Below are 6,708 nucleotides of genomic sequence, written 5' to 3'. Positions count from 1 at the left end.
AAAAGCCCTCCAATCTTTACCTCATGTCGTTCTTCCTTGAGGGCACTGATTCGGGACCCATCCAACTTTTGCACCAAGCCGTAATTAACAGAATTATATTTAATAATCCCCCCTGATTCTGAAGGGAGCAGAGGCGGCATCCAGAGAGCACAGCAGCAGATAATGAGAGTGGCAGAGGTCCCCCACCCCCCCTCTCTCTTGGAATTGTATCATCACATCCTGAGAGCAGTGTGCTGCCCCTGTCATCCTGCATTGGTCTCACTGGTCCAGCAGCCTCTGCCTCAGTGACAGTTAGACACATGAGAGAGACACATTTGATCCATGGGTTTTCTTCTCCTTTTAACTAAAGGAGAAAAGAAAAGTTATATACTTAAAAGAATACACAGCCTATTGCTGTCTTCGGCAGCTGCAAGATGTTTCACAGTGTAGAACAAGGAACATTTCCAAGTTCCTTCTATGCAGGATCAGGCCTTGTATTATTGATGCCTTTTACCCAAGGGATTTCAGCCAGATAAGAGATTTCAAGTTTTTGGAATGAGATGAGCATAACAAGGACTAACCCACTCAAGATTTCATTATTTCACTCTGTTTTTAGAAACTTGTTTTTTAAATGTGTGTGTGTGTGTGTGTGTGTGTGTGTGTGTGTGTGTGTATTTGCATGGTATTACCTACACCTACATTTGCATAGGAAGTCAGAGACACTTGGAAGGCATCGGGAATCCCGCCTGTTACTCTTACTCCTTTGTGGGAGGGTCCCTCCCTGAAGTTGGAGGTTGTGTTTTTGGTGAGGCTGGCAGGGCACAAGCTTGGTGATCATCCCATCTCTACCTCCCTCCACAGTGCTGGGATAATAATGAAGACAAATCCATGCCCAGCTTGTTATGTGGGTGCTGAGATCTAAACTCAGGGCCTCATGCTTGTGCTGCATCTGCTCTTACCCAGTGGAGCATCCTTCCAAGCCCCTAGTTCACTTTTCATACCATTCATCTTGCGTGTACCTCTGAATCATTATGAGGCTCTGTTCCCTCCCTCCTCCTTGGAAGAAATAGCATCCAATAATTTTCCCAACAGTAAGAACTATACATTCAAGAAAATGTCCATGTTCTTACAGCAAAAGAAAACTTATATGCAGGCTTCTTGTTTTGTTCTATTCTGTTTGTTCTAAAAGGATCCTAAGTGAAATGGCTTTGCTTTTAGATTTAGTGAATGTCCCACCTGACATAAATTCAGATAAAAGAAAAGCGTTTATGTGTAATCTCAGGCAGGTAGTGAAACTGCTTCTTATATGGAATCATAAATTTTACTGCTAGAAAGGACCATAAGGAACATTTAGTTCAGCCCCTTGCGAGTGGTAAATGGAGGTAACGGTGTGGTATCTGCACGACTGAAGTTAAAAGTTAGTCTCTAAGAAGTAAGGCTATAGTTTGGACCCAGAATGTTCCCCAAAGGCCTCTGTAGTCAGTGCCTGGTCCCTAGCCAGTGGTCCTTCTGGGAGATGTGGAACTTCTAAGATGAAGCTTAGTGATAGAAAGTTAGGTTATTAGGGACTGTGCCCTTGGAGGGGAGGCAGGACTACACTCCTTCCTTGTTCTCTTGCATCTCAGTCTTGCTCTGTTATGCATTCCTACCATAATATACACCTGTGGACTCTGTATGGATGATGAGAAAGGAAAATTTGGTCCAGCCTTCCCTTCCTGCTTCAAAACAGCTCCACAATAATGAGGCCAACCAGTCCCAGATGGAAGCCTTCAAACTGTAAGCCCAAGTAAACCTGCTATGTTTGCAAATTGATTGATCTCAGGTATTTGCTACAGTGGGAAAAAAATCTGAATAACCCAAGGAATTGATGGTGACAGTGTGGTGGTGTGTGGACAACCCTGTAGCAACAATGAGGACAAGCAATTAAAGTAGATAAAGGATGTATAGGAGCAGTTGAATAGAGATAGTGCCTAAATAGGTAGCTGAAGATTACATGCTCCAATTCTGGACATTCGAGACACAGCTCACCAAGTCTATCTTACATACACAGGGATACGGGGTAATATGCAGGGAGGGGCTTGTAGCAGAGATCAAGAGAAGCTGAAGAGCATCCATTATAGTCATAGCTTAGATAAACTGGATTATATCAAGAGCAGACACAATCTGTCATTTTGCAGGGTCCAGGGGCAGGGCAGCTCCCCAGGATAGTTCTTTAGGCTCCCAATCAGTTTTTATGTCATCTCAGGTGGCTTCATCATAGGGCTGCAGGCAAGAAAGCTGCAGGTTCCTCACGTAAATATCTTCTGGGAGTATTTTTTGTTCTCAGGGAACGTCAGGAAAAGTTAGGTGTGCTACAGATTGGGAGCTCAATTCATAGGCATAAATTGAATGCATTGGAAAGAAAAACGTGGTGCCAGAAGTTACTGTGAAATGTATGGCCCCTTGACAGTATGCAGCTGTCACGGGGAGCTTAGTGGAGTCTCTTCTGGTGAGGCAATAGACACTTGAATACAGCTTCTCCTATTTTATCCTTGACTGTGTGTAAGGGTTGCAATAAATGACATCCAGGACAACAGGTGGGGCCATAGATTCCTTGGGGGATTAAGACAAGTTTTGCTCTATTGTGACTGATCAGTTGTACTTTTCAGCCTGAAGGTCAGATGTACATAATACTTTGAGGCAGTTCTGATTCTGGAAGCTCAGGGGATTTAGTATGGACGTGAGGTCAAGGAGGGGAGCGACCTGGAATTATGTTTAGAACGTGGTTTTCTCCAGAGTCGCAGGTCAAGGACCTTTCTGACAGGGTGAGACACTCAGTATAGCTTGTGACAGACAGCTCATTCTCTGAGCTGTAGGAAGTGGCATTTGTGACAGTTGGAGACATAGGTAGAAGAAGGTAGTCAACACATGCTTTATAATTTAGCATCTTAGGCTTACCAAGAAATATGAACAAGCATTCTAGAAACCCGGAAACACAGATGATCAGAACAGCCAGAGAAGATGGGACCTTTCAGGAGGGGGGGTTAAGAATGTTAATAAGGGGCTGGTGAGATGGCTCAGTGGGTAAGAGCATTGACTGCTCTTCTGATCCTGAGTTCAAATCCCAGCAACCACATGGTGGTTCACAACCATCCATAATGAGATCTGATGCCCTCTTCTGGTGCATCTGAAGACAACTGTATTTATGTATACTAATAAATAAATATTTAAAAAAAAAACCATGTTAATAAATTGCCAATGTACTCTTGGAAAAGCTGACGTTCACAGAGTCACAAAACATTCGAATCAAAGTCTACAGAACAGGCTCAAATTTGAGAGCTGCAGTAGCCTGAGGACTCACACACTAACAGTCAGCTGGTTCTGTTTTGCCTGGAGCAAGGACAACCTGGTTGGGACAGTTGAAATGCCTGGAGCAAGGGGTGTCAAGAAAACAGGATAATCAATGCAGTCCTATAACATCCTGTTTTTCCTCCTGTCTTTTCTGTTAGGGAATTTGTGCAAAAATGGAGAAGTTAGCAATGGCACCTAGAGAATATTGGTGAGAGAGAAAATCCTGTCTGTGTTAAATGCTATCTAGGGCTCTTGGCCTAGAGGAACCATAGACCCTGATAACTGAGATTTGCTTTCTTAAAGGTGATTGTTAAAGGTCCATTGCAATCTAGAACGGCAACTGCTTAAAATATACCAGTTTCTAGGAAGCAGGAAGCAGTGGTTCATCAGCAGGTCTATTGTTTGGTGGTTTCAGAGATGAGGTGTGATGATGGAGATGCGGACGGGTGTGGAATTCATCAAGTGCAATCTATGCTAAACTAACCTCGAATGGCACTCGTTAGTATCTTTAGATTATGTGAGTCAAATGGCAAGGGCAAAGCAGGTGGTAGACTTTTTCCAGACCTCCATGGAGAATGCTAGAGTGGCCTGTAGTTCTAAGTTGAAGAATCTCAGTGGAGATAATGAGGTTTAGTGCATGAGTTGAGCTGGAGAGAGTCACATAGTGATGTGCTTTGTGTTTCTGTCTCAAATGTCCTTTTTCTCCCAATAACTTGGAAATGTATAGTGTGTTTTATATGCTTGTGTGTGTAAAAATAAAATATATGCTCACCTAATATCCAAACGTTTAAAACAAGAGTCTCAATAACCTGAGTGATAGGTTCAGAATGCAAAATGTTGTTATCGACGTAGAATACAGATTTAAATCAATAAGCTTTACTAATGAGATAAACATATTATATTGTACTTTAACAGGGAAAAAAGTCAAATGAACAGTAGAGTGAAAAACTGGCTATAAATAATTTCATTTCCCCCACTTCCCCAAACTCCCAAAACACATAAACCAAAACACCTCCCAAAACAAAGCAAAGAAAATATGACATTTTGTTTGACATTAAGTTAAGTGAAAGTCAGCCTTGTGCTGCGGTGTCTAAATATTGACCCACACAAGGTCAGCAAATATCACTATCTTCATAATGTTGTGTTTAGTTCTCAACACCACAGTGTCCCATGGGAATTATACCACCTTCCTGGGGCCACAAGGAAAGGAGGGCCTGTTCGCGCATTGTCTCAGCAACCACACTTCACGTGCCTAGATATGTCAATCACTATGCTAGAAATAAATTGATAATGCCTCCTATTTCTCTCTGTGTGTGACTCCAGGAAGACTCCACTCAAGGAATCAGAATTAGGCTGACAGCCATGTGCATAGGTGCAGCAGGTGGGGACAATGGAACCAGAGTCCATTGGGTTGTACTTCTTGGGAAGTAGTAATGAACCGGGTAGAGATGGATGCTCTTCATACAGAAGAAATGCATGCGGGAAAACACAGTGGCATAAAAGACCCCGGATCACTTGAGGACAGAAAATACTTTAGTATTATTAGAGCCTGTGTAATAAATGGCACAAGCTGAAGCCATAAGTGGACTGAGGTCAGGATTGGACAAACTAGGGACTTGACTTTATCTAGAGGATGCAGTGAGCCAAGAAGGGATTTTAACAGGGGGTAGGCGATCACTCACTTGGGTTTGAAAACTGACTGGATGTATCGAGTCAAGTAATCAAGGAATGGATGTGAGAGTTGTTCAGGTAAAATGCAGTGAGGGTCTGATCTCAGATGATGGCAGGTCATGGGAAAGTGGGGACATAGTTTAGAGCTATTAATAAATAGATACTAACATTCTGGAAATGTCATAGTCACACTTATCCTGAGGTCTTCTTTCTCTTTCCTCATTTCTTCATCTTGAGCTGACACTTCCTCGTCTAGTACTTGACAATTGTAATGAATCTGTATGCCTGCCCTGTGTTAATCTTCATCGTTAGCTCGGCTGTATTTTAAAACCACCCATGAGACTTAGGTGGACTTCTGGGTGTTCCTTTGAGGGCTTTTCCAGAGGGTAAGTCATAAGGAGGGCCCCTGATGCCATTGCCTGGCCTGGGGTGGGAGGCATATCTGGAGCTAAAGGGATGTAGAAGAGAAAGCAGGAAAACTGTAGCAGGTCCCTTTGTCTGCTTTCTGATCTCCCCTGAGTCTCTGCTCTGCTATAACCTCACTGTCCTAATGGACCAAACCCCCTGGAACCATGAGCCTAGATAAATGCTGTCTTTGTCAGGTAAAGGATGAGGAGTTTCCCACCCACAATTGGCTGTCTTCTTATATCAAGTATAATCAAGGCTCACACTCACAGACATGACCACAGCCAATCAGAAAATTGCTTGAGCTTCTTTTCTCAGGTAAGGCTAAGTTGTGGCAAGCTGACATTTAGAGCTAACCCATGTCCCTCCCCTTTCCTCCCTTTCATTCATGTTGCTCCTCTTCTTCCTTAGGTTCATAGGAAAAAATATTTTTTTCTAGCGGTTTCCTGAGATTGGACTATACAGTTCTTTAATTTGGTCCCCCCTGACTTGAATATGCCTCCAAAGAATGAGTTTAGGACAGTCTCAAGAGAGGCAGCAAGGTCAGCAGTTACTGTACAGAATTTGATAGATAGAAGGCAGAGCTCATCTATTGTGAAGTGTTTAACCTGGAGCCTCAGTTTTCTCATCTTTAAATGTGTTGAGACTAGTTGTCCTTCTAGCTGTAAGACCGTGGTGATACATTTGCTGTTTATTAAACACATCAAGTTTAGTAAACACTTAACAGCTGTTGTTATTATCATCAGGGATTATTCAAGGATGTGCTTCATTTTGTAGGTTCACATTAGGCTAGTGGAAGGAGTTAATGAATTTGGGACTCAGGTGTGGAAATGAGATCTGCAAAGACTATTAATCTCCAGTGAGCCTCCAGGTTTGGTGTACCAGTAAACCTTCTATCCCACAGGCTTTGCCTTCCGTGTAGCTCACCTTGATTCTATGGATGCTTTCCTGCCCTTTGTGTTTGGAGAAAGTTCCAAGCACGAAGTCCCTAGCCCATGAAGTCTCATTTGAACCCTCTGGATAGCTTCCATTGCCCATCTAGTTTCTGTAAACACTCTTTGGGAGCCTTCAAGGATCCTAACTCTGTGGTTTAGTAAAACCAAGTTGGGCTTTGATGGTAGACCAGCTCTTGTTTAAACATCACTGGGTACAAGGATTTAGCCTTGTTCTCATGTATAGAATGGAGATTAGCCTTGCCCCTAGAGGCATTACAGGTGTGGCTGCAGTGTCATAGGGGCCTCAGTAGATGGCAGAGAAGAAAGAAGCTATGTTTACAGTCAGTGTTCTGTCCACTGAACATCTGGTAAATAGTAGCAACACACT

At 43.0% G+C, this 6,708-nt stretch overlaps 1 non-coding gene across 1 annotated transcript; it reads left to right on the top strand.

Annotated features, from left to right (window-relative positions):
* The first annotated feature begins 6,577 nt into the window (after positions 1 to 6,577).
* On the top strand, positions 6,578 to 6,708 carry LOC116094587. Its single transcript, XR_004120221.1, has one exon. It is a non-coding gene; the product is annotated as a small nucleolar RNA SNORA17 (small nucleolar RNA).

Source organism: Mastomys coucha, unplaced genomic scaffold, assembly GCF_008632895.1.
Source record: "Mastomys coucha isolate ucsf_1 unplaced genomic scaffold, UCSF_Mcou_1 pScaffold16, whole genome shotgun sequence".
In the NCBI taxonomy this organism is placed as follows: domain Eukaryota; kingdom Metazoa; phylum Chordata; class Mammalia; order Rodentia; family Muridae; genus Mastomys; species Mastomys coucha.
This window is presented reverse-complemented; position numbering and strand designations above follow the sequence as displayed.